At 45.4% G+C, this 26,589-nt stretch overlaps 1 protein-coding gene across 3 annotated transcripts in view; it reads left to right on the forward strand.

The window, feature by feature from the left end:
• ABCG2 (ATP binding cassette subfamily G member 2 (JR blood group)) overlaps positions 1–26,589 on the forward strand; it is a 220,922-nt gene that overhangs the window by 6,400 nt on the left and 187,933 nt on the right. The window contains exons 2-3 of one of the 3 annotated variants that reach the window (XM_088464449.1): positions 9,961–10,048; positions 17,119–17,190. The exons of 1 other annotated variant lie outside the window; for it this stretch is intronic. The gene's annotated coding sequence lies outside the window, so the exon portion shown is untranslated. The remainder of the gene's footprint in view (positions 1–9,960; positions 10,049–17,118; positions 17,191–26,589) is intronic. One more of the 3 variants, XM_088464448.1, reaches the window with a different exon arrangement.

Consider the following 26,589-nt stretch of genomic DNA (forward strand, 5'->3'; position numbering starts at 1 on the left):
AGAGTTCTTATGCTTGCTCCTTGATGTTTTACACATATACTGTACCTGTCCCCAATTTTTTCCCCTGCTTCTTTTTTCTGTACACCCCTTCTATTTTGTAAAAATTCAGTAAAAAAATCAATATTGAAGATGAAGAAGGACCAGCTTTTTCAATGTGGTTCCAGAATATAAAGTATCATGACTCAAGTATAGTATGCTTTAACGATACTGCCTTTGAACCTCTATATACCCCTGCCTATATCTTCTAATATCCTGCCTATAAACCTCTAAGGATGACACTAATTTGCGTACGCAGTCATACAGTAAATAAAGACTCCAGACCTAGAACCTGTGGTTCCAAAGCACAAAGTATTATTCAAGTAAAAGTACAGCAGTTACACGCTATGATCCTCATATAATCTTGGCGCAAAGAGATTATACAGACCCAAGTACAATTATACATACGCAGCGCTCTCTGGTCCAGATGTTAGAAACCCCTCGTCAATCAGCATTCAGCACAAAGACTAGGAACCCAGGGTCAGAGCACACATATTTATACCCCCCAGGAATAAACAACACAATAGAGAAGTTTGTTGCTAATACCATTGGTCCTAAAGGAGAGGGCATATGTTACAAGGAATTTAACAGGTTGGTTCAAATAGACACAGTCCAGCCTCTAACAACTGGAGGTCTCCGGTTTCCCGCCTCATGCAAATCCTAACAGTTGTTCATATAATGTACATTTTGTTGCTTGAAGTCTCTGCGGTCCATAAGTTGAGAATGCATGTTGCGATCTCTCCATCGATATTACCGGAATACTGTTGAGAGAGTACGCATCAGTACAATACCAAACATGGCTTACTTATCACGTATAAAACCTTAAATACGAAATAACCTTTATTTCCTAGCAATGATAATAAATGTGCATACTCGAATCTTATACCTTAAAGCTTATGGAACCTTGTATGTGAATATGTAATGTGTGAGTATGTGGGGTTTGATGTAAAGACGCTAGTTAACTTGGGGCAAATGCGTGTGCATGGAACTAATATTCAGCGTTTTCATACAGGGTCTTATGCATTCGCTAATATGCGACTAGTTAACAGCGCAATTGTGCGTATTAATGTGTGTATGAGAAATGGTGCACTTAAACTCACAGTGATTACGCAATTATAGCATGAGCCTCTACAGGCACGTGAATTCATTAGAGCACAGAGATAATGCTGATCTGAAGTCTTAGAGAATCTGGACCTCATTCAGAGTCGGTCGAAGCGGCCGCTCGGTCGTACAGGAAAAGGGGCCGGATATGAAAATGATTCCCTCGCAAGTTGCGTTCCTAAGTTCGGATTGGTAGCTGGCCGACCAAGGGGAGGAAGCGGCCAGAAGACAAAAAAATACGCCCCCTTCTCGTACGCATTACACGTCATCTCCGGGCATATAAGGATTCATCGAGACCATCGGGAACCATCGGAACTGGTCGTAGAGCTTAAGGTTGACCATACCCTCTCTTAAGCTCTACGATCATGTGCCATTACGCTACTTTGTTAATTATGCACTCCCATAAACCGTATGCACTCCCATAAAACACCGTTCGCATAATTAGGCACGCCTACGTTCGGATCTCCACTCCCCCGTTTTCAAGCACCTTCCCCTGTTACCACCCACAAACGCCTCAATATGTCACTCAAACTACCGACCTGGCTGTGTTCAAGGAGAGAGAAATTTCTGATCGTAGCGGCTAGTTTGCACATGCGCATTGCGAACTTTACGCATGTGCAGTATAGCGAACATCGGTGGCGTACGACCGTGCGGCCGCTTCGACCGACTCTGAATGAGGTCCTCTGTGTGGAGGGAGACCACCATAGACCGACATGGGGAGCACTTCGCTCTCAGCTATCCCTAGAAGTGAACACCTAGCAGTGTGGAATGCTGAGCATTATAGTTCCATGACTTGCTCATGCCCCAGCAGCCCCCACCCTTTTCAGGCTCCAAAATACTGGTCTTTGTTCTCCCAGGGCCTGTGTAGATGCAAATTAGCACAGCTACAAGACCCAAACCTCAGATAACACTCTTGGCTTTGAAGGTATTTTATTGTAGGAAGCCTGCTTCTGTAAGGTGCTACAAACGACCCTCTTGCTATATTCGAGCAGGGCCACCTGGAGTGAGAGCAGACGTTATGTCCATGAAGCTTGTCTTCACAGGCTAGTTGTCACGTGGCCATTTGCTCTGTTTAGCTAATGCAATCCAATTTTGACATACTGTACAGCCATTTCTGAAATATATCCTTTAGGGGAATTGTAGTAATATACACACTTTATCCAGAGCACCCAAACTGGGTAAAGTCATGAAATGGGCTTTTGATGAATCGCCGTAACTTATGGCGATGGTCACAGATGAAATCGCATGATGCTAATAGTAATATCGCCATATGTACTAAAGTGTGAGTTTATCTAAAATGGCGCTTAGGCGGCCATTCGCATAATGGCGTCTTGCGATCTCATTTCCAAGATGGCGTCTTGCGGCCAGTCGCAAGATGGCGTCGCTGCGATCCAATTTTAAACTGATCTTGTCTCAGCCAATTATCCAGCTTCGACAGTCCACCCTTTGATAGCGAACAACATGCTATCACAATCTGATTTTAAAATATAATTTAGGCTTACATTTATATACTATTTAGTGTTATTATGGGATGGCACAAGGTGGTTCTTAATCCATCAATAATGTGTCTCTGAGTGGGGACATAAAACTACTATTATACGCACACCGCGGATCTTGGAAGATCATGTGAAAGGTGTGGGGATACACCAATCCTATAAAGGCAGTCTTGAAGGGGAAATTTGAGACTTTACATTATCTGAGGTGTTTTAAAATAACATTTCAATAATACATTCTATGCATGTCTAAATATAATACATTAAATGATGGTATTTTCTAGTTCAGGGTTGTAATGCAGTTCTGTATTTACCTCGGTATTCATACTGACCACCATCATAAGTTCGTTTTTTCGTTTTACTCTCTTTTTACATTTTCCACACTTCAACACAATAGGAACACACCGGACACATATGCCAATTATTAAGATGACAATCAGTGTAAGGATTAAGAATTTGCCAATGCTGGCGATCACTTCCTGGACCCATTCCCCTAGACCTGAGAACCATTTCACTGGGTTCAGCCATGAAACCCATCCTTCTATCTTCTCCCCTACTTCAGCCACTGAAGCATTATGGTTCTTACGAAATTCCCATTTTAGCTGCAGAATTTCATCCATCTTCCGGTCTATCACTTCCTTAGGGTCGCTGGTATCATTGGTGACATAGGTGCAACATTTTACTCCAAATTGGGTGGCCAACGTTACGCAATACCGTCCAGTAACAGCAGTTAAATAATTTAACACTAGCCTGTGTTGCACCAGTTCTTTCTTGTACGCTTGCAATTCTCTCCCTGTATACCTGAATGTGTCATCGTACTTATCGGTGATATTATCTATCAATTTAGCAAGTTCCTGAATATATCTAAAGTTTAATGTACCCCGAGCAATCCTGGTGGGATCCAATGCGACTAGAACTTGAAAGCCAGTTGTCTCACTAATTCACTGAGTGGCTTTGTGCACGTCAGCAGGTATCATATTTCGTTTGCCTCTGTGTTCATATTGTGTGTGAAGATATGGTGACTGTGTGTTTTTATGTATACCAAGCATTTCAACATATGTGAGGGTCATAACTTCTAGGACTACTCTTCCCAGGTAACACAAACCTTCGGAACTCGGGGAGAGCCACTTATACGCTTTTCTTCCACATATAAAATATACATTATCAGGGAGAACATAAGGAATGGTATGCATCATTATCATTAAGCACATTTCCTTTGCAAACAATCCTATTTCTGGGTCTTCCATCTGGTACATGCAAGTTTCTGGCTGTATTATTTTAGCATAATAACCATCTGGCACCTTACCAATAATTTCTTTGGTGGAACTCAATGCATACCGGTACCTAAAATGTCTCCCACTAGATTTAATTGAGCGTAACAGATCATGGTTTATGGACTCATTATCAGCTCTTTGTGAGAAGGTCATCGTCTGATTATTCCCTGTCACTTCCCAACTCCCGGGTTTATTGGGGTTGGTTATGTTTAAACAAAAAAGTGATCTATCTACTTGGAATTGATAGAGTTTGAAATGAGGTGGTTTGGATGAGAGGAATTTTCCATCCAATGTTTTCCCTTTCTGTAATTCTAAAATTTCCGTGATATTCATCGGAAATGGCACCAACCCTACATTATGCTGTCCATGTGGCACATGTGAATACACCCAGCAATCAGTTTGATTTAACACTTTGCCTACCATGCTATCATAATCCTCTAGTGGATACCCACCCCAGTACGGGTTATATTTAGCCTGGCACCGCTGGATACAATTTTCATCAACTAGGGACCCACAAAGCTCACAAATACAGGAATCTTCAGACGATAAACCTCCACACCATCCCCGAGTATCCGGAATAACAGCTCACTTAACAATAACAGTACTAAGATTGGTCAGACACTCCCCTGATTGGCATTGCACTCCTTCTGACTCCACTCCATCAGCACTGCCATCAGCTCCCATCTCCTCTATCGGTCCTCCATCACAGAAACTGGGTATCCCCAAACAGATCATCATGACAAAAACTCTGGAAGAAAGAACTAGGATGACCACAGCAGACCACTCCATTGCTGGGAGCACTGATCTACACATTTCTTTAGCTCGGGTATCTCAACATCACCTTTTTAATCCTTCCGGCACAAGCTCGCAATTGACAGGTCCACATTATCGGCCTCATCTCCGCCTTGTATCTCCACCGGTTGGTTAACCTCCCTATAGTGAGTGGAATGGACCCACGTATCTTCCCTGGCCACCCTTTGAGGATGTGGTACTTTGTCAACAATCGTCAGATACGGACCTTTCCACCAATCAGTCAAACGACCTGAGCTAAAAAAATTCGGATCATAACAAATTCCCCAGGTTTGACATCATGACAGTTTGTATTAGACATGTTAGTTAAAAACACTTTCAATTTCTGTTATTCTTATTCATCTTCGTATCTCCTAGGGGGGACAGATAAAAGAAATGACAGACTGGAATGATCTTGGTTTTATTACCCATCACCTTACACATGTTCTGGGAAACGTCACCTGTAAAATGAGCAGTGGTGTAACTAGGGCAGGGCAAGCGGTGTGCTTGCCCTGGGCGCCGTGGGACCGGTGGCGCGGGGGAGCGCCGTCGGCCACGGTCCGGCCCGCCCTAGTTAGCCACCAGTGTAGCGCCGACCGCAATGAGTGCGGTCAGCGCTACAAATTTACACAGGACCTGTGCTGCACACCTGAGCCCGTTCCCTCCCCTTGAGCGCTTGCCCAGTAGCGCCAGGAGGCGGGCTCAGGCTGTGCATAACACATGCAACGCCGCCAGCGCTGGCGGCAATGCATGTGTTAAACAGCAGCCAATGAGAGTCAGATAGACTCTCATTGACTGCTGCAGCACCCACTGCAAGAGCCGGACTTCCGTCCATCTCCTTCAGTGGGTGATGGCACAGACGTCATGACGTCATGATGTCTGTCCCATTATGCTGAGCGCGCCAGCCCGGGAGGACTGTCGGGTGGCGGCGGTGGGAGCGGCGTCGCGGACTGGAGGAGCAGCAGCAGCGTGGATTCAGGTAAGTATGTTTTTTATATATATATTTTTAAAAACCTGTCAGCACTACTGGGGGCACAACGGGGGTGGCTACCACTGGGGGACCTCTGCTGGGGTGGAGGCACAATGTGGGGGGTGGCTACTACTGGGGGCACCATTATTAGGAGGACCTCTACTGGGGTGGGGCTATTACTGGGGGCACCATTATTAGGAGGACCTCTACTGGGGGGGGCTATTACTGGGGGCACCATTATTGGGAGGACCTCTACTGGGGGGGGGCTATTACAGGGGGCACTTAATCGGGAGGGGGAACCTCAACTGGGGACCACTACTTCGGGGGGGAAACTACTACTGGGGGCATTATAAAAGGGCCTACTACTAGGGGCACTGCACTGGGGGGACCACAACTGGGGGCAATAACAGGAAGGACCACTACAGGGACCACTGGATTGGGGGGGTCACTACTGGGAGCCTGCATCAGGGGAACCACTACTGGGGGCACTGCATGGGAGGGGGGGACTACTGCTGGGGGCACTATATAAGGGGCTTACTGCTAGGGACAGTGCGGGGACCACTACAGGGGGCACAAGATGGGGGGGATCACTACTGGGTGCCTGCATAAGGGGGACCACTACTGGGAAACCTGCATTGGGGGGGACTACTGCTGGGGGCACTATATAAATGGCACTGCATAGGGGGGGAGGACTACTACTGGGGGCACTATATAAAGGGCACTGCATAAGGGGATACCACTACTGGGTGCACTACATTGTGGGGACTGCTACTGGGGACACTGCATAAGGGGGAATACTACATAGGGCACTGCATTTGGGGGGACCACTACTGGGGGCACTGAGTAAGGGGAACTAATTGGGGGCTGTATAAGGGGGACCACTACTGGGGATACTGTATAAGGGGCACTACTATGGGCCTGCATAAGAGGGACCACAACTGCATACTGGGGGTACTGTATAAGGGGTACTACAGGGGTTAAGGTGCATATGGAAAGGAATGCTCAGCATGAAAATAAAGGGGTGTGTCATGTTGACACGCCCCATTTTAAGTGACCACACCCATTTTTCCGTGTGTGCCTTCGGCGCGTGCACTTATCGGGATGTTGGGGGGGGGGGGGGGCGGCTCCCTTTTCAAATTTGCCCTGGGCTCCAAATACCCTAGTTACACCACTGAAAATGAGTCCCCCTATCACTTTGAATAATTATAGGATATAGGGCACAGAGCGTGCGGTCGGTCTGAATGAGGGGAGGACGTCTTGAATTTTCTAGACGTCCTCCTTTGCGGTGGTAAGGCTGTGGGTTAACACCCACAGCCTTACGACCGCCTAAGGTGATGGTCGCGATGGTCAAGACCATCGTGACCATCGGGGCTTACGACGAGACCCTAGGGCAGGGTCTCCCTTGTCGTAAGCCCCGGAGAGCTTTCGGCTCTGTCTGAGCCGGAAGCTCTCCACTGACATCACTAGTGATGTCAGTGGGGCCGCCCCCAAACGGTAGGCTTTCCCATGGGAACGCCTCCGTTTGGGCTGCCACCCCCCCGGCCCGCCTTCCAAACGGGGCGAGCTGTCAATCAACATCGACAGCTCGCCCCCTTTGGATCGAGACCTGCTACGACCGGCACTGTCGGTCGTAGCGGGTCTCACGCTTGCGCACGCCGGCGCCGTCGTGCGCATGCTCTGTGAGGGGCCATCGACCCGGTCCGAGCACTTCGGCGCTAACGACCGGGTCTGAATGACCCCCAGAATATCTGCATACAGGTTCCTGCAATTAAATCTTGTTATTAATGGCTACTGCTCTAAATAATGCCTGGGCCCCTGGGTTGGATAGTATTCCGAGTATTTGACCTTAGCCTGGCATGGCTGCCGTTTATCCTTAGCAACCTTGTGTCCTGTGTGTGAGAGATAAAGCACAACAGTTAAATATCATTTAAACATGACCTAAATACAACAATAAATCGTCCACATTTTACATTAGAACAGATCCATTGGCAGGTTGAAAAGATTATAAACAGTCATATAAGGCCTGGGAGAAGATAGTGGGGTTGCCTATGAACCCCGTGTTCATGTGTGGTGTTCTTCACTTTGCAGTACTTACTTATGTGTCCCACTTGGTGACAGTTAAAACATCTTTTTTGAATGGGGTGGATGAAAGGATTGTTGTGGGAGTTGAGCAAGAGGGAAAGATGGTTGGTATGGGTAGGAATATGGAGTATAAGGGTATGGTGGGAGGTATGAAGTTTCTGGGTAGCATGGGACCTGTGGTTGTGTATGATATGTGGGGGTAAGGATGTGTTTGCTGTGGTGTGGGATTGGTGAGGACGTGTAACTGTTCAGGTGCAAATGTGTGTATAGTGCAGGTGTGTCTACTGGCTGTGATGTTACAGTCATTCCTTCAAGAGCTTGGATACTGACAGCCATTAGTTTTTCACTCTGGGTCTCTCTCTTCTTTGTGATATTTTTATCATGCTCTATGGCAGATTCTATGAGTGTATCTATTGTGACTCCCCTCCAGCCAGGTTGTGAGGTCTGAACCCGGGTAATATTATCTTGGTTTACTTGGTCTGTTAAGGGAACGTCACCATCCAATACACAATCCATGACAAATTTTGTCACGTCGGTATTGCGTGGTAGACAGGCCATTAACACCACACACCAATCTCTATTAGTTGGCTCATGAGAACTACCCAAATTCCTCAAAAATCTTTGACATTTGGCTAGTTCCTTTTTGGGATCAGGGAAATCATTTATGATGGAATTTAGTTCTGCTCTTGTCCAAGGACAATGCATTACCACTTCCCTCGTGGGCACTACACCGTTCGCATCTGCATTTATTGTCTGAATGGGATGCAGACCGGTAGCGCTGCTACCTTTTGACCTTGTTACCTGGCTGGGGGTTTAATCTGTTGCTGCTACGTATGGTACTAACAACTTCCTCTACGGGTGCAGAGGGTGTTAGCACTTCCCTTGCTGTTACCGATGGAGATGGCAGCACCACTCGTGATTGTTGTGATGCAGCATCTATCATCTGTACAGCATGGGAAATGGCAGACATTACAATAGGCTCATCATCCACATCATGAACATTTTCTTTATAGTTGCTTAGGAGAGGGTACAAATTGCTTGTTACATTTTTATGGGTATTTTTGATAACTGTACTTGCACCTCCATCCACATAAGGTGGGGGTGGTGCGCGTGAACTGCTGGCAATACCTTGCAAACGCTACCTTGCTGCACGTGCACGCCATTTGGCGGTTCGCCTGCATTGCAATTCAGCGTCGCGGATGTATTCAAAGGCAATGCGCTCGCAACGCTAGTTTGCGTTGCTTGCACATTTTTAAGCAACGCATCCCCTTCATGCTGCCACAACTTTAAACAGTCATAATATTTTACCTTTTTCTCTTGGGAGTGCATCAGACTGATGTGATCCCGGACATTATCTAATACATCTTTATCAAAACTACCAATTCTGGGAAACGCTTCATCATCATTTTAAACCATACATCACAATACCTTATTGCATAAGTACCATACTTAGTATGCATAATACGACGGGCTGATCCAAACGGCGCTTCCATTAGCAGCACATCATTGTCTAACATCTCTATTGTTTGCATGGCTCCCATTCTGAGACAACTCCTATGTTTTTCAATAAAGATTTAAACTGGTGAAAGATAGTCAAGATACTTTCACTTACCTGTGGACGATTTAACGGCAGCGCCCACACACCTGTGAAGATTTGAAGAAGGCTACTCCACCCACCCTGATAAGATTCAAGAAGGCAACTTCCACACCTATGGATGTTTAAGTCAGCTACTTCCACGCACCTCTCTACAACAAAGACAACATGTACACCTGCTACTGTGTATAGAACGGTAAGCTGCTTACCGAGCGGCTAGCACTTAGCCCTTGAAGGTCATACGGTACCTCTAACTTTAGAGAACAAGTTACCCCTACCAACAAATACTCACTGTTACATACTTTTTTCCTGCGCTGAAAAATACACGTTAACCCAGATATTGACAACAATTGAAAAGAATGTAAACCTCAACGGCTTTGTTTAAACACGTGGCAGCACGACCGGAAGTACGTATAAGCTATTGTGCGACCAGTCGCATACACAATAATGCGACTATCACACAACCATATGACAACCTTTAGCTGTGTACACAAAAGTGCGTCTTTACTGTGCGCAAAACTGCGACTCAGTCGCGTGTTCAATACTGCGGCACCCCTTTAAATGTTAGGTTCTATCAACAAAGGTAAACAAACTTTTTTCTCTCTTGTCCCTGGATTCTAGTCAGCATCCCTGGCTCACAGGAAACCGGGGTAGCGATCTGTCAGCACCGAGCATGGCCACACGATAACCGGAAGTGCCGTGTGAGCAGGTAAGTGACTTCACGATGAGCCCCCAACTAACGATACAGCCTTTGAATCTCTATATACCCCTGCCTATACCTTCTAATATCCTGCCTATAAACTTCTAAGGATGACGCTAATTTGCGTACGCAGTCAAACAGTAAATAAAGACTCCAGACCTAGAACCCGTGGTTCCAAAGCACAAATTATTATTCAAGTAAAAGTACAGCAGTTACACGCTATGATCCTCATATAATCTTGGCACAAAGAGATTATACAGACCCAAGTACAATTATACATACGCAGCGCTCTCTGGTCCAGATGTTAGGCATCAGCAAGAAACCCCTCGTCAATCAGCATTCAGCACAAAGACTAGGAACCCAGGGTCAGAGCACACATATTTATACCCCCCAGGAATAAACAACACAATAGAGAAGTTTGGCCCTCATTCAGAGCCACTCGCTATTTGCGGTCGTTCGTTCTAAAACAAGGGGTGGCTATTCAAATGAACCGTTCGCTGTTTGTGGTCTGTTCACGCCTCTAGGTCTGAACGAGCGAACAAAACTTGCGTTCGTTTTTTTGAAAAATACGCCCCCTGGCCGCTCACATCCTACGTCATGTCCGCTATTTATTAGATTAATCGAGTACATCGACCAGGGTATGAACTGCTCGCTATTCTTGTGGTTGGTTTTTGCTACCACAATTTTGCGAGCAGTTCTGGCTATAAAAGAACCCAGTGACGTGGTCAATGACGCTGCTGTTTTAAATATGCACACCCATAAAACGCCCATTTTGACCTTTAAGCACGCCTGCGATCGGATCTCCACTCCCCGTTTTCAAGCACCTTCCCCTGTTACCACCCACATACGCCTCTTTCTGTCACTCAAATTATCAGGCATTCGCTATTTTGCGAGCACATGAATTTCGGCCGCACTGAGTGGTTCCAGCAGGCGTATAACGATCCGTATGCATGCGCAGTTGGGCAAACATCGCTCGGAGCGAACGAGCAGCCACTTGCGTCCGGCTCTGAATCAGGGCCTTTGTTGCTAATACCATTGGCCCTAAAGGAGAGGGCATATGTTACAAGGAATTTAACAGGTTGGTTCAAATAGACACAGTCCAGCCTCTAACAACTGGAGGTCTCCGGTTTCCCGCCTCATGCAAATCCTAACAGTTGTTCATATAATGTACATTTTGTTGCTTGAAGTCTCTGCGGTCCATAAGTTGAGAATGCATGTTGCGATCTCTCTCAACAGTATTCCGGTAATATCGATGGAGAGTACGCATCAGTACAATACCAAACATGGCTTACTTATCACGTATAAAACCTTAATTATGAAATAACCTTTATTTCCTAGCAATGATAATAAATGTGCATACTCGAATCTTATACCTTAAAGCTTATGGAACCTTGTATGTGAATATGTAATGTGTGAGTATGTGGGGTTTGGTGTAAAGACGCTAGTTAACTTGGGTCAGATGCGTGTGCATGGAGCTAATAATCAGCGTTTTCATACAGGGTCTTATGCATTCGCTAATGTGCAACTAGTTAACAGCGCAATTGTGCGTATTAATGTGTGTATGAGAAATGGTGCACTTAAATCTCACTTAAACTCACAGTGATTACGCAATTATAGCATGAGCCTCTACAGGCACGTGAATTCATTAGAGCACAGAGATAACACTGATCTGAAGTCTTAGAGAATCTGTGTGGAGGGAGACCACCATAGACCGACATGGGGAGCACTTCTTCGCTCTCAGCTATCCCTAGAAGTGAAAACCTAGCAGTGTGGAATGCTGAGCATTATAGTTCCATGACTTGCTCATGCCCCAGCAGCCCCCACCCTTTTCAGGCTCCAAAATACTGGTCTTTGTTCTCCCAGGGCCTGTGTAGATGCAAATTAGCACAGCTACAAGACCCAAACCTCAGATAACACTCTTGGCTTTGAAGGTATTTTATTGTAGGAAGCCTGCTAATGTAAGGTGCTACAAATGACCCTCTTGCTGTATTCGAGCAGGGCCACCTGGAGTGAGAGCAGACGTTATGTCCATGAAGCTTGTCTTCACAGGCTAGTTGTCACGTGGCCATTTGCTCTGTTTAGCTAATGCAATCCAATTTTGACATACTGTACAGCCATTTCTGAAATATATCCTTTAGGGGAATTATAATAATATACACACTTTATCCAGAGCACCCAAACTACGTAAAGTCATCAAATAGGCTTTTGATGAATCGCCGTAACTTATGGCGATGGTCACAGATGCAATCGCATGATGCTAATAGTAATATCTCCACATGTACTAAAGTGTGAGTTTACCTAAAATGGCGCTTAGGCGGCCATTCGCAAAATGGCGTCTTGCGATCTAATTTCCAAGATGGCGTCTTGCAGCCAGTTGCAAGATGGCGTCGCTGCGATCCAATTTTGAACTGATCTTGTCTCAGCCAATTATCCAGCTTTGACAGCTTGAAGACCCTTACTCTCAGACTCCACTAACCTAATTCTTGAAAGGGAATGCGGTCATAATACCAACCATGCGGAATTTGGCGCTCAGAATGCTGGCACCAAAATCCCAACACCCGTCAGAATCTTGGCACCAGCATCCCGATTGCTGCCATCCTGAAGGTAAGTAGCGAGGTTAGGGGGAGGGTTAACATTAGGGGTTAGGCACTGGGGGGGAGGGTTAGGTTTAGCGAGGGGGGAGGTTGGGTTTAGGCACCTGGAAGGTAGGGTTAGGGGCAGTAGCGGCTCTAGGCACGGGCAAGCCGGGCCGTCGCCCGGAGCGCCATTGTATCCAGCGGGCACTAGAAACGCCCACCCTCCCTCCGGCGCTATCGAGATTATGTAACTTCAGGGGGAGGGAGCGGAGGAGGGAAGGGGTGGCAACACAAAGCCTAGAGCCGGCCCTGGTTAGGGGTAGAGAGACGGAGGGTTAGGCAGAGTCCGACTGGCCCACAGGGGTACAGGGGAAACCCCCGGTGGGCCCCACTGCCTGAGGGCCCACTCCCTTCATCAAGGATCAGGTTCAAGACTGTGCATTTGAACTATACATTATACATATGCTACATTATACTGCACAGGACTATGGTGTATTTTGCTGTTATTAATCTGGTACATTATCATATGCATGCACCAGCAGTATTTACTATATATAAATTTTTTAAGGGGCCCAGTCCATGCCCTCTGTAATGGTTAGCCCACCCTCTGTGGAGGATAGTCACACCCCCTCTGGAGGCTGGCCACACCCCAAAGTATGAGCCTTTATCACTGCATTGCCCTGGTGGGCCCTTTGTACCACAGTCCACCACTGGGGTTAGAATACCGACTGACAGGTGTCAGTATCCTAACCCTGTCTGGATGCCGGTGTCAGGATTCTGACCGCCGGGATCCCGAGCGTCAGCATCCCGCACTCAACCCTTTGAAAGAGATATAACTCATATTGGAATTATATAAGTATAATGTTAGGAAGCCTGGTAATACTGACAAAACAAACAGTTAAGAAAAATGGCTTGTTTCCATTTGTGTTTTTTTTTTTTTTTTCTGTCTGAACTAAGTATAGTGTGTCATTTGCAAATCCATAGCCTTTCTGCACCTGGCTCTTACCAGTATGTTACTGTGAAATCTCAAATATTGCAGTCTCCATAGTTTCCATGTGAACAGAAACATGTATATGGTCTCTGTTTGCACTTTGAGCAACTACAAACAGAACTTTTACAGTACATTTGCATTAAGATGTGGAAAAAGGTTGCATATTTATAATTAGCGCCGCCATAATATTCAGCGCTTTACAAGTGTTTTTATTTATTTATAAATTGCAACATTCACCTCATCCCTCACAGACAAAGTCTACCCTGTCATTGGCTGCATCATGTTATACTGAAGAAAGCCTTCCATTATCTACTGAAACTGAGTGCTGGTCATACACTTTGTCTGTGAGGGATAAGGTGAGCGTTGCTGTACTTATGGACCATGCACCATTCTTATCACACTCCTGTGAGTGCTGTTTCTGAGTGTGTGTGCGTGTATGTATAGAAGAACAACACGAGTTGTGGTAAATTGCCATCTCGACTATATATGGTGTCTTTAAATAAAGATGTAATAATTTAGTCCCTCCTTTTTAAAATAAAAATATTGCTAGTTTACATTTGGATGTAAGTCAATTTTATGGCACACCTATCAGATGTAGAAGTAAATATTCACTTTACAGCTGCGCAGGGCCGGCTCCAGGGGTCGGAGCACCCTGTGCCGGCTCTGTAGTGCGCCCCTACCGAAAATGGGGGCTTGGCCTAATTACCATACATCACGCCTCCTACATGACGTTATTTGGAGGCATGCCTGCTCCAAACAACGTCAGGCTGGGGGGGGAACCTCACTAGCTGGGCTTCCCCCCTCAGTCCTCTCCATTCACTGAATGGATGCCGCGCGCATTGATTGCGCCCCCCTCTGCTTAGCGCCGGACTGGGGGATTACAGCGCCCCCTCCCCAGTGCTGCAAATGTAATTTTTATTTATTTTATTAAAATAGCGATCGAGGCGGCAGCTGGTTTCGGGCCGAGTCGGCGTCTCCCCAGCCCGGCGCCCTCCTGCAATGATAACCTCTGCTTACCGCATCGCGCCGACTCTGTATATATCTTTACAATATTTGATGCAAACATATTATGTTTTGTAGTTACTAGTAATCGCCTATTAAAATAACAGTGAAATCCTCCACTAGTAGCCTATAACTTCTAATTGTGTATAAAGGCTGATGCTGAGTTGGACGCATATGCATAAAAAATTATGAAAAATGGAATGTATAGTGTCCTGTTTATGCCCATTTGCTGAGATGGATCCTCAGTCTCAAGATGATTCCAGCTCTGCACCAGTAGAATGCAGGGACTTGCAGTCATGGGAGGCAGTGTCTCCCCTGTCATACTCCTGAGATTTGATACAAAAATTATTAGAATAATACAAAGAATATATTTGTAACTTCTAAACGTCTTCTTTGTTTATTGTAATCATTTTTATAGTTTATGCTCACCAGCTATGTGGAGCTCCCTGTGACTGCAAGGAGATGAGAGATGAGGCAGAAACTTCTCAGCCTCTCTTTTGTATAGTCAGACACTGCTTGCAGAGATGGGGGCAGGGCCACATCACAGGCAGTACGCTGCACAGAAAGAGAGCTAATAGAGGTTTGCCTCTGAGTGTGGGGGGCGGGCCTTGAGCATTGATGGACACCTTGGATGTGTCATATGATATGGAAGTGCACTGCAGTGATTAGAGATCGGAGCTCAGTCAGCAGCAGCAAGAGAAAATACAGTGATGCAGGTAGGAGAATCAATGGACACTGAAGCTTAGTGTAGTGAGAGGGAGAGTTACAGTGAGTAGGGGGTGAGAGAGGCTGCCCAGCACTCAGACCCATCTTAATGTGTGCCTCCCCAACCATTGACCTCACTGCACATTACTGGTAGCATGTGTTCCAGGAAAACATTGTATACATTTATACCCAACCAGTTCATAAGCAGAAAAAAAAATTAAACCTTTTGATAGCGAATAAACAATGCATTCACTATTGTTATTTAATTTTCTTTAATATTAAACCTATTTCCAGGGGCAGAACTATGGGAGACAATGGAGGCGCCAAATTATAACTTGCATCTGTGATGAATTTACGCCATTGAACAATTCTAATACATCAGTTATAATCTTTCTAATTTATGAATAAATGTAGCAAAAAATGAATTTGAGATGCATCCCAAAAAATCATATAATGTAAGTGTAATTAATGAAAAAAGCCTGATCTGCTTTAGGGGTGAAGCTGCTATGACCCAACCTGAAACTGCTGCTAGCTAGTGCTTTCAACAAGTTATATGATTACCATACCTACATCCTCCATTATTCCATCTCTCCAAGCAGAAGGAGGCTCAAGTGTCACATATGCGCTCGAATATAGGGTACTCAATACGTTTTATCTGTTATACTAAATAAATGAGAACATGCCTAACTTGGCATAATCCCCATAATTCTACATACTGCATACTCGTAGCCCTGGATTCAGAGTTGGAGGTACATCCGTTTGGATCTCATAAAATGCTCTTTATCTTTACTACTGCTCAGAAATGGATGGAAAATAGACACGTGCAATATGTGGCTCTACTGGATCAGACAAATGTCATCCTTACGGCTTGTGAGGTTATAGGGGTTGTGAGAAGAGGAGTTCTAATGGAGAGTGAGTGCAGTAAGGGCGTTCACACAGCTACGAACAATTCACAGTTGGAGACTTGCATCCAAATCTCTGTTGCGCCTAGTCAACCTCTGGTGTAATAACTACTAGTAATAATGACTGACGGTTCAACTGGTTTCCCGTTTTTGATTGGCAAATTCTCCCCTCTCGTGCAGCTTATGTTAATGCATGCTTATCTACTTTTGAAAAAGCATTTCAGGGAGATTGTGAAAACAACACCTATGAGCGCGGCGGTAAAGTTGACGTGTACTGCTACATCTGAGAGGTGTGCCATAAAATGTACTTTCATCCAAATGTAAACAAGCCCAAAAGCAGTCAGTAAGATCTATTTGTTGCTGAAAATACTCTGATACTTTTCAGAAAATTTATGTAGCCATAGGGATAACCAATTCATCTATTCCCATTTGAATGTAGATATATCTGGGATTTTTTTTGTCTTTTTTTTTTTATATAACGGCTTCATAATGGGGTAAGGTGCAATCAGGGAGATTACTAGTCTCTTCAGGGAGACAGGGAGATTGCTGCTATTTCAGGGAGTCTCCCTGACAATGAGGGAGAGTTGGCAAGTATGTGTTAATGTATGATAATGTGTCTATTAGATAATATAATTAATTGCCTGCTACTAACACAGTTGATTTAAACACAATCTTTGTCAGTTTAGGTGGAGGGTTTTTTTGTGCATTGCAAAATTGAATTTTGAGCATTGTTGAAATGTATAACTCTGACCATATATTTATTTTTTATTTTTTTTTGTATGAGATGCTGCTGTCAAAACACACTTCACACTGGCCTGACTTCATATCTGTAACTTTGAAAATGGTTAATATGCTAATTTTGCGTATATGACTTATTCACTCACAACTTGCATTCTCTTACAGAGACAAATCTGAATCTGGCCCTTTGTGTCCAAGCATCTCATGTCTTGTTACATTTGAGTTGACAGCCCCTATGTAAGTAATTTTTATAGGTTGATCACTCTTCATCTAATAATGTTTTCAATTGTGAAATGGAAGGTCTAGCTGGATGCTTGCAGTGTTTAGCAAATTGAAGTCATGCATAAACAGTGCATACGTCAATGATGAGCGTGAGGGCCAGGCATCATTTATTCTTCTTCAGTTAAGCCAAACATACACTTCTGCATCAAGTTATTTGTGAATAACTTTTCTTCTGTTTTTTTTTTTTGTTTGTTTTTGTATCTGAAGACATTTGCAAACATGATTTGGAAAGGCTTTCTTCCCAGTCGGCATCATTTATGAAGTGTACTTTCCTACTCTTTTCACATATTGGGAAAATTGTATTCTGTCCTGATTCAGAGATGGATGCAGTACCGATGTTTTCGCAGTTGAGTGATTATTTGGTACTGTGTTTGCGCAAAAAGGCTAGTAAACTCTTACTGCGCACACGCAAACCAATGTGCATTTGCATATGACACCGCTATGACTTGAGATGGCGTTTTCGGTCCATGGGTGTTTCAGGGTGATGATTGGGAGGTGACCTAAGGTCATTGCAAAAAGAGGAGGAGGCATGACGTGTTATGGTCTTGTTCCGGCATGAGGCTGCATTCTCTTTTGCAGCACCGCAGCTGTAGTGGCCATATTTTGTGAAAGTGACGAGAGGCTGTGCATCAGGCAGGAGCTGCTCGGGGAGTCAATGTTGCATCCGATGGTGGAGAGATCGGATCCACCAGTGCAGTTGAGCATTGCTCATATATGCAAAGTTGGCGTTGCAGGGTTAGCTCAGTCTGTCGCACGGAAGTACACAAGAGGAATGCTCAAGCAGACATTTTGCATATTATCGCACTTGCATCTGTGAGAAATCGCAGCTGTGCATTAATCTCTGAATCCGGCCCTTAATGCAGTAGAAAGATACTTTGTTCAGTAATTCGGAAGGAATCTTCCAGTCTAGACGTCTGTATTGAGTTATATTTTTTTAATTATGCTCTTAGTGCATGGCAGAGCTGGGCATATTGTATTAAAGCTACTCATGGGACCGCAAATTCAGGTGCATTGTCAGTATTTGTATCTTTTTCCATTTTCCAAAAGCGGCAACCAGGGGCATCTCAAGAGAGGAGGGAACCCGTGTGCAGTATCCGTCACGGGCCCCTTCCTCTCATTCCGGCGGCCGGCAGCGCACTGAGCGCAGCGCGGTCAGCGCTGCAGTAATAGACTCTGAGCACTAGAGTGTGGTCAGAGTCTATAGAGCTTGCACAGGTCACAGGGAAAATGGCCACGGTAACCATTTTCCCTGTACTGCGCATGCGTAAAATGATGGGAAAATGGCCGCAGCGCCCATTTTTGCAGGCGTTTTTACAGCGCTTACACCAGCATCGACGTCGGACTCCGGAGAGGTAAGTATAATATGGGTGCAAGATGTGCGGTGCGGGCCCCCCTGGAGCCAGGGGCCTGTGTCCCACACACCCTGCAGCCGTTATAAATACGCCCCTGGTGGCAACCACATAACACTGAACTGTATTTAATCATTAGCTCTGAAAATCAATTATTATTTCATGTTGGTATAAAGGCGATATAGTGGTGAGGCCCTAGTATTAGGAAGTATTAGGCATTAGTATATGTTCAACAGACCGTTCTAATTAACATGCATGGATAAGGAATCGTTGTTTTTAATTGAGCTGTAGTTTTAACTTATGTTGTAATCTGTGAAGACAAATAAGCAAAGCAAGCTTTTATGTTCCTACATGTTATGTTAATAAAACTCCATTTTAGTTAATAATTGTGGAGTGGTGCAGATATTTCATAACCACATGTTCTTATTTCCAAGCTGTTGAAGATGTAGCAGTGAGTGAGTTTCAGAGTACAGGGACAGCATGTGAGAAATCTTGGATTGGGAGCTGAAGCCGCAGTCAGTGGAGAAACAGAACAAGTGGGATGGAGTGGGCAGAAATGAGGTTGGAGATGTAGGAGCGTGTGGAGCAATGAGGGCTTAAATGAGAGTAAAGAGTTGAAACTGTATTGTGTGGTGAATGGGGTGGGGGACAGTTTGCAGAGAGGGAAGGCAGATGCAGAGTGGCAGGAGAGGTAAATGAGGCTGGTGGCTATGTTAAGGTTAGATTGAAATGAGGAGAGGCGGGTTCAAGGAAGGGCAGAGAAATTGTAGTCTGGGAAATGAGTGCAATGGATGACCGTTTTCGTGCTAGAAATTGTGAGAAATGATCTGATCCAAAATATTATAGACTTAATATTTTGTGAAGTTTCAATCAGCACGATTGTGAAATAGACTGAATTTGGGGAGTGAAGGAGGTGTCAAGGGGAACCTAGACGGGAGGATTACAAGGAGTTTGGTTTAAGACATGAGTTTGACATGGGCTATTCTGGAGGGGATGGCAGAAAACCAAACCTATGAGTATGGAGTAAGAGAGTTCAGGGTTGGAGTGGTAGATTTGGGTGTTACAGTACCAGCATATAGTTGCTATCAGAGACCCAAGGAGCTGAAGAGCTCTCCAAGATAGTAGGTGTAACAGGAATAAAGAGGGGGGGGAGCCAACAGGTAGACAGGGGATTTGTAGTCAGAGCTGGGCACAGAGAATTCCCGGTTAGAGGGCCTGATTCAGAGATGGACGGAATGGCAGAGCCATACACAAGTGGCTGTGCAATTCCATCCATCTCAAATGCAAAGCAGCAGGAGTGTCTGTAGGAAACGGTAACCTCCTTGCTGCGTCTGTGATCCCAGCGCTGCGACCAAGGTTGCAGCCTGAGATCACCATAGCGAACGATGGTTGCTCCTTTTGGCCAGGCTGTGGTAGCCGAAGCTCACCACAGCCTGGCCGGGTCCTGGCAGCTGCAAGGCCAGGAAATCTGCGTCCACCAATGCAGACCCTGGCCTCATCCCTCTCGGAAAATTGGCGCAACATGTGACCAGCCACAATCCCACTCCCCCCCCCCCCCCAAAAAACGCCACAGCATGTTAGTCATGCTGCGGCTTGGGAGGGTCTGCGAGGGGGATGCACATGCGCAGACCACTCACCATTGGAAATGTGTGCTAACCATTGGGTAAGCATACATCTCTGAATCATGCCCAGAGTAAGGTAAAAGGTCAACCAAGAAATTACTAGAGTTTGAACAATTAGAGGGTGGTTCATGTATTAAAGGCTGCAGACAGGTCCAAGAGGAGAGTAGAGCATAATGACCCTTGGATTTGGCACTAAGAAGATCATTAGTAACCTTGTAAGGGTCGTTCCAGCGGAGTGGAGGAAGCAGAAACCAGTTTCAAGTGGTACAAGGATGGAGTGGGAGCAGAGTAAAGCGGTGAGTCAGCAATAAATAAGTCCAAGGATCTTGGATGGTGAAACGAGGGCATGCTTGAAGAGATTGTAAGGTTGGTGTCGGGAGAGAGAAATCAAAGAAGTTAGAAGTGATTAGTGGTTAAGGGGGCATGTGGATTAGGGAGAGGAAGAGACAAGGGCACAAACTTAATCCACAATGAGGGAGGAGGAGGGCAGAGTGGATAGACTTTTGGGGTAGGGCAGGAAGAGGCTAATGAGAGGAGATGTCCTAGTGGATAGCATTCATTTTTGGTTATGAAATGGGTGGCATGGTTAAGGGAGGAGGGTTTTAAAGATAGTAATTGTAAGACTGGACGGAAATTAAAGACCATAGTAACATTGTTTGAAAATGGGGTGGTGCCATTGTGTGACTGGGCATGAAGGGTCCATAGGGGGAAAGCTGAAGAGGTGTGGCCAACCACTTGAGGAGGTGTGACCAGACAGAAGGAAAGATAAATTTGCCCTCTGCCCACCAACTTATCTTTTCTTTCACATGCCCCCATTACCCACTTACTACTTTACTTTTCAATATACAATAGGCAACAATCAAAGCAATACTGAAGCTACTTATACACTTTCATGGACAGCTATTTAGTAATCTGAGATAACTTGTATATGTATTACAGTACATTGCTATAACTTAATGGAAAATTTTAATGTCTGTATATATTTCAGTTTAAAGCAAATAATCATGTTATTTATTATTAATGTTAATCTTTAATATTGTTAAGTAATGCTTTTGGAACAGACTGATTATTGCACTGCTGTAAGTGTTACAATCATTTACATAGTGGGAAAACAAATGTCATTTTGTACATAAAACACAAGTTGCTGTAAGAAAAAAAAAAAGATTGTTTTTAACATGCTATGTTTAGAAATTGAAATATGAAAAAAAACAAAAACTTTAAAGATAAAAGAAAAAAAATGCTTTATCCAAACAATGTTTATATTTTTAACGTCACCTGTTACTATCTTACAGCAATGCATTAGTAAAAGTTATAGGTACACATGCCAGGTGGTTGGATATATTACTAGGGTCTAATGACGGGTGGGTAGGGGAAGTTATACATGGTATAGGTGAATAGCAGTCTCTCCGACCATGTACAGTTACACTACCAGACACCAGGTCAAGGAACACAGCCGGCCAAAAAACGTGACCTGTATTGGAATTTTTTTGTGTGCAGGTATAGATATTGTAGAGTTATTTAGGCACACACCAGCAGATGACTCAAACTATAAACAGCCCAAATACTTAACCAGTGCTGTTGGTTTATTGAAGGATAGCTGGTACAGTCATTACATGTACACTGTGTCACAAGTCACGGATGCTAACCCGTATTTTGGGATTGGCAAGACCTATTACTGAGGTGTGGAGTCTAACGTTCCGGCAGTATTCACCAGGGACCCCCGCAAGGAGGTATGGGCTTAGCGGCGTTCGACATGCAGGCCATGACCCTCAGACTAGGTTCTCTGATACAGGTGCTGGTGTGCTCTGGATGTAGCAGGGTACGATGAAGTCGTACAGCGTAGTCGACAAGCTGGGTCAAAACCAAACTGACAAAACTGTACCACGGAGCAGACGTGTGCAGGTCACAGAGGGTAGCCAAGGGTCAAACCAGAATACCAAGTGCAGTACCAGGGAGCAGACTGGTCACGAACAAGCCAAGGTCAGGAACGAGCAGTAGAATCACAACGGGAATGCTGGAGTACGGTTTGGTAGCCTATAATCTAGCAGCAGAGTGTCCTCAGGGACCTCCTCATAGAAGAAGATTTGGCACCCAAGTGACATCACCCCCTGGCACACCAGGCCCTTTAAGAGTAATACTGTATGTCCCTATGGGAGCTGCAGCCGCTCACTGGGGGAAGAGGAAACCTGCCGCCAAGATCGCACACATTGTGTCACGGGCGGCTGCAGCACAGGGAAGCCGGCCGGATGTTGAAGCAGGGGCACTGGGAGCCAACCGTCCGCTGCGGCGTAGATCACCAGCGCTGCCAGACCCGGAAAGAAGATGCTGGGATCCGGCATGTCGTGACACATTGGTAATGGAGCAGAGCGGGGATCTATACAGCTCACCAGCCGATGAGTGTAAGCTGCAAACGGGTAGCGGTGTAGGGATCTGAAACAACGTTATATATGCAGGTATTAATCAGGTTCTCTTTAGTAGCTAAGTAGGAGACTTGTCTCCCACCATGTCACTCTACACAGTAAAGACAAGATGGCCCCTGCACATGCCCAGTAATGTTCTCTGCATCCTTCTTTGAACAGGGCATGAAGCCTCCCTGGAGAACAGGAAGACAAGAGTCTATGCAGTAGCGCACTTCTCTTTCAACAACATGGTGGTCCAGCCTGGGTGGCACATGCCACCATGCCCAAGCTGACTTTTATGTGTAGTTGGCAATTTGACAAGTAACACTGCAGTCAAAAAGTCTGGGCCACCTACGAGCAGCCTAGCAGGATATTTCCCCTTTTCCACCAAACAAATGCCCTGGGTCACTGCCGAGGCAACACAGGTTGACATGTGGTATAAAGGGTATAAGTAAAATAACCTGGGTTGAGTTACTCAGGAATCTGACCCTGGTAAAACCTGGGAAGGACCCAGGTAATGTTGTGGTGTAACTGGTGCGACCCATGTTTTCTGACCCGGATCATGCAAAAAGCCACTGATTGGAGCTTCTGGTGTGCCCGGAGATGTCATCTCCAAGCACCCTGCCGCGGTCACAGCATGGCTACCTGGACAGATGGAGAGGTGAAGAAGCTGTTGGCTATAAGGGGAGAGGAGGAAATAAAAAACTGAGCTGCACAGTGGTAACTCGTCGGCCATGATTGATGCAATCACCACCCACTCGTTATTACCTGAAAAAAGGCCATTTCTAATGACATACACAAGTTTTGCAGAACAGACCCGGGCTCAGTGTGAACAGGGCCGACCCAGGAATAACCCGCGTCCAAAGGGCAGTGTAAAAAGGGGTCTGACTCTGACACTGGTTGGAACAGTGTTCAAAAACCTGAGTTGGACACGGCATTTTGGTGGAAAAGGGGTATGAGGGGGGAGATTTACTAAAGTTTTTAAAACAGACAAGCGCTGGTGTTGATCATAACAAACAATCAGATATTAGCTATATCCCTAAAAGAGGAAGAGAAGCATAGGAGTTTGGAGGTCGTGTCATTTGCAGTATTGAAAATGGATATTGCTGCATTAAACCTCCATCACAAACTGTATTCGTTATATTAGTTTTCCTAGGCCCTCATTCAGAGCCGTACGCTCTGAGCAGAGCGCACGCTCTGAATGAGGGCCGGGCTCCATTTTCATGGAGCGTCCTCCTGGACGCTCGTATAGCTGTGGGTCACCACCCACAGGCTATACGAGCGTGCTTTGTGATGGCCGCGATGGTCGAGACCATCGCGACCATCGAATTTGCGAGCCGGAGCCTGCGGTTGAGGTTTTCAACCGCAAGCTCCGGAGTGATTTTGGCTCTATCAGAGCCAAAATCACTCCCACTGACATCACTAGTGATGTCAGTGGGCCGGCTTCTGACGGGAGGCGTTCCCGTGGGAACGCCCCCGTCAGGGAGGCACGCCCCCGGCACGCCCACCAAAGGGGGCGTGCTGTCAATCAACATTGACAGCACGCCCCCTTTGATCGGACACAACGAGCAAAGGACTTTCCTTCGCTCGTCGCGTCTGGCGCATGCGCACGACGGAGCTCCCTCCGTCGTGCGCATGCTCAGTGCACAACATCGACCCACTTGCGAGCGGACAGCCACTCGCGAGTGGGTCTGAATCAGGCCCCTAGTTATATTTCTAGAACTAGGAAAACTGGCTGATAGCTAGATAATGTGGCCAAATAGTGCCTGGAGGATTGATATAATTTTGAGCCCCATTCATCTACTGGGAAATCAGCTGATTCCCCAATTGGACTGCAACCGCCGATCAGAAATGTCGACCATCGATGGTCGCCAATCAGTCGGGGAAGCGATGAAGTTTTACATGTTAAAAAAAACCTGATTTGCTGAACATGTTTGATTTCACCAATGCCCTGGCCCCAACGTCTGGGGATCGGGTAATTGTGGCTATCTGTTGGTAGAGCATGGAGGCCTTACTTTGTATATGCAGATACAACGGGCCTGATGCAGAGTCGCAAGCAATGCCAGTTTTCATGGTGCGCCTTTGGGTATGAGGACCCATCGGTAGGCAGTAAAATAGATTCTATAGCCTATAAGTGCCATTTTATCTAAAATCTATGGGGTTGATGTATCAAGCAGTGAAAATAGTGGGGAAGCAGACCAGTGGAGAAGTGGTCCATAGCAACCAATCAGCTTTAAGGTAGTATTTATCAAGTACATTCTGTATAATGATACATAGAAGCTGATTGGTTGCTATGGGTCACTTCTCCACTGGTCCACTTCTTCACTCTTTTCACTGCTTGATTCATCAACCTGTATATTCCTTCGCTCCAGTTGGTTGGATGACTTTGGAAGGCTGGGCAGAAGTCACTCTGATGTGTTCTGCCTGACTGTGCAGATCCTAGTATTTTCTATTAAAGGGCATCCTGTGACTTCTTGTTAAGATGCAAGATATTTGTTTAATTATCTATAACAAGTAGCTCTAACTTATTTGCGGGAAAACTCTTTTAGCCAGAAGCAGGGCCAGATTGGCCGTTTAGCCGGTGGTCTGATGGGCCAACCCCTCTAGCACAGTCCCTCTGTGATAGGCACATTTCCTTTCTGACGTAAAGTGAGCTTCTCCATTTTCTCGGGCAGGAAATATGTGCACCTTATTAATAACTAGAAAAGGGACCCGGCATATGCTGGTCACTACGGTTCGCCTCCACCCAGTCACTGCACAGCTCCGTCACGCCTTTCTGTCTGCTGTTCTGTCCCCCTCCCCGGCTACATACTCTCCTCCTGGCAGGTCCACCTCTCTGGCTAGGTCTATTCCATTTTCCTAGCAGTGGCAGCCTTTGCAGGAGTAGCACACCACAGCTCCCACTGCACATGCATATAGAAGACTGGACAGACTAGGGACAATTCTTATTTAGATAACTAATAACTTTCATTTAAATCCCCCTGTATATAAAACACACAATGCTCAAACTCCCAACCTCATGTACCATATACAAACACTCACACTTGAACCATTGGCTCATGTGTAGCAAGTGTTGTGATTCATACTATGGACCACATTCAATTAGTTTCACCTCAGCGATAAAGTTCCGCCTACCCGACTTTTCGCCTACATCGCGTATTTTGGATGTGAAAACTTATCGTGCGTGTCCCCGCTTTTCGCCCTTATCATTTACTAACCTGGCGAAAATGCCAAGTGGCTAATGTAAAACAGGCGAAAAGTACTGTCAGAATAGGGGAAATCAGTCTGAACCCCCCAAAAAGATGCACTAACATTGGGGATCAATGTAGAAGTGTTCCAATAGCCGTAATAAAACTATTTTGGGCACTGAAGTTGTTTAAAATCCTTGTTATTAGCGACCTTGTAAAAGTGGTGAGGAATGGCATTAAGCAGTATTTTTTTTGTTAAAAAAAAAAGTAATCTTGTCAGATTTGGGGTACTTGAAAATTGGTACTAGCATCTTTTAATGTTTCTAAAGTGAAGTTTACAAAAACGTGAAAAACGTACCTGCTACATGCACCTGCAATTCTAAAAACACCTGACCCATCCTTGCAGACCCCTAAGAAAGCTATTTCGCTAGATTTTATGTTTGTCCCCCCACTTTGTACTTTTTCGCCCTCAAAATGAAAGTACTTTTTTGGGTTTTAAGTTTTGTTTTGGATTTTTTGACACAGTTGTCATTTGGGGTCTGTCCCAAGTGTTCTGAGTGGTTTCCCCATGTTTGCACCACAAAATAAAAATGTTGCACTTCTTTCACCTGTTATTCTTAGGCCTATTACATGGCATTGACTTTCCGCGTAGGTGAAAACCATCTGGAATTGAATTTGGAAATAAGTTCCGACCACGCGAAAAGCCGCGATCGGCTTTACTTTTCCGCAGAAAATGGCTTTTCGCTTCTAAATGAATACGGCCCTATGTGTAACATAGCTGTAATCCTTCTCTTAG

The sequence above is a fragment of the Taudactylus pleione genome, unplaced genomic scaffold (assembly GCF_031769625.1).
Source record: "Taudactylus pleione unplaced genomic scaffold, aTauple2 ptg000055l, whole genome shotgun sequence".
NCBI lineage: Eukaryota > Metazoa > Chordata > Amphibia > Anura > Myobatrachidae > Taudactylus > Taudactylus pleione.